The 9,316-nt window shown below is 40.0% G+C and overlaps 1 pseudogene; it reads left to right on the plus strand.

The window, feature by feature from the left end:
- The first annotated feature begins 453 nt into the window (after window positions 1-453).
- LOC147370555 (UDP-glucuronosyltransferase 2B31-like) lies at window positions 454-9,131 on the plus strand (annotated as a pseudogene).
- Window positions 9,132-9,316: the final 185 nt, after the last annotated feature.

Genomic DNA, 9,316 nt, shown 5'->3' on the forward strand with positions numbered 1-9,316 from the left:
CTATCTTGCTGTGTGCGTGCATGCTTCACTCATGTTTGACTCTTTGCAACCCTACGGACAGTAACCCATCTATCTTATTGATGTCACCTTAACTCTTTAACTCTGCTTGAAGGAGAATGCAGACATTCACTTGCTACAGTTTTAAGGCTAGTCTTGTCTCTTACATAACATAGTGGATTTGCATGTGTAAACTCATCGACTTTTAGATCAATGACAGTGCTGACAATACTGAACACACTGTATAATCTAGAAGTGTTTTACCCTTTGCCCTTTCACTTGCTTTCCACTGCTGTTGACAATTAATATAATGTACTTATTTGAGTTGCATTATATTATAAATATATAAACTCCCATATTATAAATCAGGAATTATAATTTAACTTCCTGATTGATTTCTCCTTTTATATACGCATGAGCACTGGTGAAGGGATGCAGTAATTTTGCAGGAGCAAAATGTCTATGAAGTGGCTCTCATTTCTGGTACTGCAACAGATGACTTGCTACTTTAGCTCTACAAGTTATGGAAAGGTGCTGGTGTGGCCAATGGAATACAGTCATTGAATGAATATGAAAACAGTTCTGGACGAACTTGTCAGGAGGGGTCAGGAGGTGACTGTTCTGACACCTCCAACTTCCATTCTTGTTGATCCCAATGAATCACCTCCTATTAAATACGAGACTTTTCCTTTGGCAAGAGGAGACTGGCAGGTTGCATTCTATGGAGTCCCAAAGATTCAGACATGACTGAGGAACTAAGCACAGCACACAGCACATTGTAAGAATTTTATCAAGCATGTGGCCAGCACATAGACATATCTGGCAAAAGATTTGTTTTGGACACATTTTTCATTAGTAAGAAGTTTATACTGGGAATTTTTTGATGTTTTTAAAGATCTCTGTAAAGATGTTGTTTCTAACAAGTGACTGATGACAAAACACAGGAATCAGGTTTGATGTTGTTCTTGCAGATGCCGTTGGATCCTGTGGTGAGCTGCTCACTGAGATACCTAAAGTACCTTTATTTGTACAATCCCTGCTTCTCATCTGGTGATTCAACTGAAAAGATTAATGGAAAACTTCCATTCTTACCATCTTATGTACCTGTTACGTTGTCTGAATTAAGTCATCATATGACATCCAGAGAGAGGGTCAAAAACGTATGTACTTTATTTTGATTTTTGGTTCCAAATGTTTAATGAGAACACATGGAGTAAGTTTTACAGTGAAATACTAGGTAAGTCATGTTTTTAGTTGGTAGCATGAAATCTTATTTTTTCTAGTTCGTTTGAAGGTGAATTCACATAAAGTCACAGGAATTTGTCTCCTCTAAGTAAAATGAGGAAATGAAAATATAAAATGATCCAGCAAGCTCATAAATATTATGGAAACTTTTATGGAATACTGGAAATAGAACCCTGTGTTCCGTTACTGGCATAGAACACTCCAGGAAGTCATAAGCCACAATTTGAAGGATTAAGACTTCTCCAAAAAATAATATATCTACCTTACTAAACTTTCTTTTTTAATTTAGAAAGCATCACTAGAAACCTCGTAAAATTTTTGATTAATGAAGACATGTATATTGAAGGGTTACACAGGTGTTTGTAGCAATAGTATCTAGGTAGCACTTAGAAACTGTTCCTACTTGTTTGTTCCTACTTGTTCCTACTTGTAGCTCAGTTTTCTTATTATATTACACTATATTATATATTATGGGCTCCCAAGGTGGTACTAGTGGTAAAGAACCTTAATGAAGGAGACTTAAGGGACATGGATTCAATCCTTAGGTCAGGAAGATCCCCTGGAGGAGGGCATGACAGGGTTCAGCAAACTCATAAATATTATGGAAAAAATTATGGAATATTGAAAGTAGAACCCTGTGTTCCATTACTAGTATAGAACATTCCAGGAAGCCATAAACCACAATTTGAAGGATTAAGACTTCTGTAAGCAATTATATATCTGCCTTACTAAACTTCAGTATCTACCTTACTAATACTCCAATATTCTTGCCTAGAGAATCCCATGGACAGAGGAGTCTAGAGAACAACTAGTCCACAGGCTCACAGAGAGTCAGACATGACACAAGCGATTTAGCATGCATGCATGCGTATTGCATATTATACATGCACATACGTATTTGCTTTATCAAAAAACAGACACTTTGAAACATCTTTGGCCAAAACATTCCAAGCCTTTTCCCAAAACTTACCTAATATACGCATGTGAAAAGATAGTCATTTCATCAAAGATTTGTTTTTGTTTTTCCTTTCAGGAAGACCCACTACAACATTTGAGATAATGGGGAAAGCTGAAATATGACTCATCATGGCACCTATTGGAATTTAGAATTTCCTCTCTCAGTGCTACGAAATTTCGAATTTATTGGAGGCCTCCTCTGCAAACCTGCCAAATCACTGCCTTTCTGGATTTATTTCTCCACTGATCTCCAGTAGCATATTGGGCACCTACAAACCTGGAGAGTTCATCTTTCAGTGTCCTATCTTTTTGCCTTTTCATACTGTTCATGGGGTTCTTGAGGCAGGAATACTGAAGTGATTTGCCATTCCATTATCCAGTGGGCCACATTTTGTCAGACCTCTCCGCCACGATCCGTCTGTCTTGGGTGGTCCTACACAGTATGGCTCATAGTTTCATTGAATTAGACAAGTAATAAAGTATTACTTAGCTTTTAGAAGAAAATTCTGACACACCACACAACAGATGAATTTTACTCTAAATGAAATAAGCTAGTCCAGAAACACAAGTACTAGAGAAGACCAGAGTATCCAGCCTAGTCAAATTTGTAGAAACATAAAGCAGAGTGATGGCTGACAGAGGTTGAGGAAAGAGGAAAATGTAGTTTCTTAATGACATAGACTTCAATTTTTGCCAGATGAAAAAGTTCTGGTGATTGCTTTCACTATATGAATACACTTAACACTACTGAACCATACCTTTATGAATGATTAAGAAAGCTTTTGACTGTGTGGATCACAATAAACTGTGGAAAATTCTGAAAGAGATGGAAATACCAGACCACCTGACCAGCCTCTTGAGAAATGTGTATGCAGGTCAGGAAGCAACACTTAGAACTGTACATGGAACAACAGACTGGTTCCAATAGGAAAAGGAGTATGTCAAAGCTGTATATTGTCACCCTGCTTATTTAACTTCTATGCAGAGTACATCATGAGAAATGCTGGGCTGGAAGAAGCACAAGCTGGAATCAAGATTGCCAGGAGAAATCTTAATAACCTCGGATTTACAAATGACACCACCCTTATGGCAGAAAGTGAGGAGGAACTAAAAAGCCTCTTGATGAAAGTGAAAGAGGAGAGTGAAAAAGTTGGCTTAAAGCTCAACATTCAGAAAATGAAGATCATGGCATCTGGCCCATCATTTCATGGCAAATAGATGGGGAAAGAGTGTCAGACTTTATTTTTCTGGGCTCCAAAGTCACTGCAGATGGTGACTGCAGCCATGAAATTAAAAGATGCTTACTCCTTGGAAGGAAAGTTATGACCAACCTAGATAGCATATTCAAAAGCAGAGACATTACTTTGCCAACAAAGGTCCATCTGGTCAAGGCTATGGTTTTTCCTGTGGTCATGTATGGATGTGAGAGTTGGACTGTGAAGAAGGCTGAGCACCGAAGAATTGATGCTTTTGAACTGTGGTGTTGGAGAAGACTCTTGAGAGTCCCTTGGACTGCAAGGAGGTCCAACCAGTCCATTCTGAAGGAGATCAGCCCTGGGATTTCTTTGGAAGGAATGATGCTAAAGCTGAAACTCCAGGACTTTGGCCACCTCATGCGAAGAGTTGACTCATTGGAAAAGACTGATGCTGGGAGGGATTGGGGGCAGGAGGAGAAGGAGATGACAGAGGATGAGATGGCTGGATGGCATCACTGACTCGATGAACATGAGTCTGAGTGAACTCTGGGAGTTGGTGATGGACAGGGAGGCCTGGCGTGCTGCGATTCATGGGGTCGCAAAGAGTCGGACATGACTGAGTGACTGAACTGAACTGAATTGAAGATGGCAATATCTTTTAAAAAGCTACTATTCTAATAATTGCATAATATATCCAACTTTCTCTCTTTAGGTGTTTGGACCAATCTTTTCAATATGTTAGCTATGGCTGTTGCTCCTTTGTGATGAAGTGTCTTGCTGATCTTGTTTGTGACGCCAGTTTTCTCTCCATTCATACAGCTCACAGTGTTCGCTGAACCCAGGGGAGGCAAGGCACAAGCTAAGAGCCTAGAAGGAGACTCAAGGAGCCATAGTAACTGCAGACAGGTTACTATGTCTCCTGACTGGCACAGCAGCCATAAAACAGCTTCTCTCCTGGCTTATGCAGCACCTGTAGCAGCAGCCATAACATAACCATAACCTAGCCATAACATTACCTCATGTAACAACCATGGGTCACGCCAATGTAGCCCCAGTGCAGCAGCAGCCAGGGCCTTCATGGTGAGGCTCCTACAGGTCTATTTCACAAAGAAGCCCATGACCAGTAAGTACCTCCTGATATGCATATGTAGTCCTACATCTGTTACAGATCTCATCTGTTACATAACCGTGCAAACTCATTGTTTACAGAACATGGGTGAGAGAGCATGAGAGCATGGGGCAAGAGGGCCTGACTGGAGTCATCTTATTAATTTCCTCACATGAAGCAAATTTTTTTTCCACAGGAAGTGAAAGAGTTTGCCCAGAGCCCTGGGGAAAAGGATATTGTGGTGTTTTCTTTGGAGTCAATGGTTATTAACAGAAGAAAGGGCCAATATGATAGCATCAGCTCTTGCCCAGATTCCACAAAAGCTACCTTTTTAGGTAATTTAATAGTGGAAAAATATTTAATGAGTCACTTAAATAATATAAAAGGTGTGATTACAGACAATTTCTGCAAGAAAGGTAAATTACTATGATAGTTCCAACTTTTCCCAGATATTTATAAAAGCCAAAATATATATGACAAGTGCTACACTGGCGTGAAAATTCACCTAGAGCCAGGCATCCTAGAGCCAGACTTGAAGTCAAGTGGCCTTAGAAAGCATCACTATCAACAAAGTTAGTGGAGGTGATGGAACTCCAGTTGAGCTATTTCAAATCCTGAAAGATGATGCTGTGAAAGTGCTGCACTCAATATGCCAGCAAATTTGGAAAACTCAGCAGTGGCCACAGGACTGGAAAAGGTTAGTTTGCATTCCAATCCAAAAGAAAGGCAATGCCAAAAAATTCTCAAACTACCACACAATTGCACTCATCTCACACGCTAGTAAAGTAATGCTCAAAATTCTCGAATCCAGGCTTCGGCAAAATGTGAACTATGAACTTCCAGATGTTCAAGCTGGTTTTAGAAAAGGCAGAGGAACCAGAGATCAAATTGCCAAATCTGTAGATGACGGAAAAAGCAAGAGAGTTCCAGAAAAACATCTATTTCTGCTTTATTGACTATACCAAAGCCTTTGACTGTGTGGATCACAATAAACTGTGGAAAATTCTGAAAGAGATGGAAATACCAGACCACCTGACCTGCCTCTTGAGAAACCTGTATGCAGGTCAGGAAGCAACACTTAGAACTGTACATGGAACAACAGACTGGTTCCAAATAGGAAAAGGAGTACATCAAGGTTGTATGTTGTCACCCTGCTTATTTAACTTCTATGCAGAGTACATCATGTGAAACCCTGGGCTGGATGAAGCAAAGCTGGAATCAGGATTGCTGGGAGAAATCTCAATAACCTCAGATATGCAGATGACACCACCCTTATGGCAGAAAGTGAGGAGGAACTAAAAAGCCTCTTGAAGAAGGTGAAAGAGGAGAGTGAAAAAGTTGGCTTAAAGCTCAACTTTCATAAAACGAAGATCATGGCATCTTGTCCCATCACTTCATGGGAAATAGATGGGGAAACAGTGGAAACAGCGTCAGGCTTTATTTTGGGAGGCTCCAAATTCACTGCAGATGGTGACTGCAGCCATGAAGTTAAAAGACGCTTACTCCTTGGAAGGAAAGTTATGACCAACATAGATAGCATATTAAAAAGCAGAGTCATTACTTTGCCAACAAAAGTCCATTTAGTCAAGGCTATGGTTTTTCCAGTGGTCATTTATGGATATGAGAGTTGGATTGTGAAGAAAGTTGAGTGCTGAAGAATTGATGCTTTTGAACTGTGGTGTTTTAGAGGACTCTTGAGAGTCCCTTGGTAGGCTACAGTCCATGGGGTCGCTAAGAGCCGGACACGACTAAGCGACTTCACTTTCACTTTTCATTTCATGCATTACAGAAGGAAATAGCAACCCATTAAAGTATTCTTGCCTGGAGAATCCCAGGGACAGAGGAGCCTGTTGGGCTGCCGTCTATGGGGTCGCACAGAGTCCGACATGACTGACGCGACTAAGCAGCAGCAGCAGCAGAGAGTCCCCTGGACTGCAAGGATATCCTACCAGTCCATCCTAAAGAAGACCAGTCCTGGGTGTTCACTGGAAGGACTGATGCTGAAGCTGAAACTCCAATATTTTGGCCACCTCATGCGAATGACTCATTGGAAAAGACCCTGATGCTTGGAGGGATTGGGGGCAGGAGGAGAAGGGGATGACAGAAGATGAGATGGCTGGATGGCATCACTGACTCGATGGACATGAGTTTGAGTAAACTTCAGGTGTTGGTAATGGACAGGGAGGACTGGCGTGCTGCGATTCATGGGGTTGCAAAGAGTTGGACAAGACTGAGTGACTGAACTGACTGACTGACGGTAGTTTAGAGTATCTTTTATTAACAATACTTTGGATTAACATTATCAAAATGGAAAATATCTAAGAGATCCAGTATGAATTTTGATATTATAATGGAATTGTGGGAAGGAAGATAAACCATCAAATTCTGCTTTGTCATTTGTTCCATTTCATTGAAAGACTCTTGAGGACACAGTAAACATACAAATATTCTGAAGAGTTAAATTTTAACAGTAAGTGCAGTAGCACAAAGGCATTGTGCAATAGTGATAAGAGTCTGGAAGGCATCATGCAGACTGTACTTGCCAGATAATCCTGGCCCCTTTCATTTCCCCTAAATTTTAAAGTAGCCCTATCACTGTGCTTTGCACGGTGCTATTCAGAGAAAGGATGGTCAGGGCTCCCCAAGAGACCTCCAGATCCCATCCAGGCACAGTGACTTAGAGACAGGGAAACATCAGCTTCCCTGGTGACTTGGTCCTGACAAAGTCTGAATCAGGAAGATCAAAGAGAAGACAGGGTCCTGCCCTTAAGTAAACTCTGTGCATGATAAGGTCTGGCCCTTGATGGACTCTGCTTCTAACCTGTCACATTGCTCCTCCTGATTGAGGAGGGAGAGGGACTGTAAGAAGGAATCAAGCATAAGGAAAGTGGCATGGAAAAGATTCAGCAGCCTCTTTCTCCATAAAATAGAGTGGTACCTTATTTTCTAATACATAAAAATCCCCTGGGGTCTTTGTATATTTTGAACTACTTTTATAATTTGTTTTCTGATATTGTAATCTTCTCCTAATGACCTGTGCTGTGTCTTTGCTGGTAGAGTTACTTTACAGTCCCAGAGCAAATAGAGGTTAAACACTATAAATTATAACCCAGTGTATGAGAATTGATTGGGAATTCCAAAACCCATACCTTACTTTTGTACTGGGCGTAGAAACTACAGATTGCCACTCTCACTCCTTTGTGGTTCATTGTTAGTGTGTTCATGGTCCGCTGGATCAATTTTATTACCACAAAGTTGGAACTTTTACAACAGCCTTACTGATACTTAGAAATTACAGGAAAAAAGTCTTCTTTTATAAATGTAAACATCATTTGTTTATGCCATCATGTGTGAATGGTCATGATTATATTCCATAGCTGATTGAATACAGTAATAAGTATGTAAAATGTAAGTATTCCTACTGATGTCAGAGCATTAGTAGTTATCGTTGCTTAAGATCACGCATCCTTTCTTCCTTACATGACATATGGAAGACATTTAATGTTATCTTTTATCTCTTGAATTCTAATGCTATAACTTTAAACTCATTGAATAAGGTATTTTTGTTACCCTAACAGGTTCTGTGGAGACATGATGGCAAAAAGCCAGACACCTTAGGACCCAATGCTCGTCTGTATAACTGAATTCCCCCAGAATGACCTTCTTGGTAAATATTGGCAGACAAATCCTAAAAACATGATTAACAGCTGAGCAGAGTGATAGTACTTCAATAGGAAATAAACGTATCAAGTGTTTATTATTAAGACATTCAGAAAGAAAATTTTACTTCTGTGTTTTTACTCCCAACTCTAGAGGGGCGAAGGAAAACATATCATAGTTGGCACTGTATTATATACCTGGTCCTGTCCCTTATGCCCCAAATTAAAATATCCTCATTTTGCCTGTAATTGCTTCTAACTATGAATAGCTTAATGGGTTATTGTTCTACCTCTGAATGCTTTCCGGAGTATTCTAAATACTACTGATAAATAACTGCTCCTTATTTATTACCAGTAACTCTCCATTTTCTACAGAAATAAAATCCACATCATTTCCATGAATAGGTAGCATATTTCTTAATAAAATGAAGATTCTCTTTTCTTTGGTTCCACAGTCACTACCATTACCCTCTGTGTGATCTTGACACCATTCTTATCAGACTAAATGACCTCCTTAATCTTCTAGAGAATATATTTCTGAATGCTCCCTTTTATGCATATATGGTTTCTTCTACCCAGGGTGTTCTTTAAGTTGTTCATCTGCCAATCTTGAATTCACTTGTGAAGTCCAAGTGACAAAGCACTTCTTTCATGAAGTCTTCACTTATCTCTCCAGCAGACAGGAGTTTCTGGCTGTGTGGTCTGAAAGCAATTTAAATGCAGTTTCCTGTGTGTAACCATCTGTTATCTTAAAAACATTGCTTTTTACAGTGCCTTATAATGCCATTTCTCATTTTATTCTGAATTATAAGTGATAATTTTACTGAAAGTCACTCAACGCTAGGTCATCCAAAAACCAAAGGCTTTATAACTGATGGTGGAACCAGCGGCACGTACGAGGCCATCTGCCATGAGATCCCTATGGTGGGCTTTCCTATGTTTGCTGATCAACCTGATAACATTGCCTGATGGACCACGGCACACCAGGCTTCCCTGTCCTTCACCATCTCCCAGAGTGTGCTCAAACTCCATTGAGTTAGTGATGCTATCCAACCATCTCATCCTGTCGTCTCCTTCTGCTTTAACTCCCCACTGTCATCAGTAGGCAGATCGTTCAGACAAAAAAATCAATATGGCAATAGTGATCATAAATT

The sequence above is a fragment of the Bos grunniens genome, chromosome 6 (genome assembly GCF_055505025.1).
Source record: "Bos grunniens cultivar Pamir isolate PY7600 chromosome 6, Bosgru_T2T1.0, whole genome shotgun sequence".
In the NCBI taxonomy this organism is placed as follows: Eukaryota; Metazoa; Chordata; class Mammalia; order Artiodactyla; family Bovidae; genus Bos; species Bos grunniens.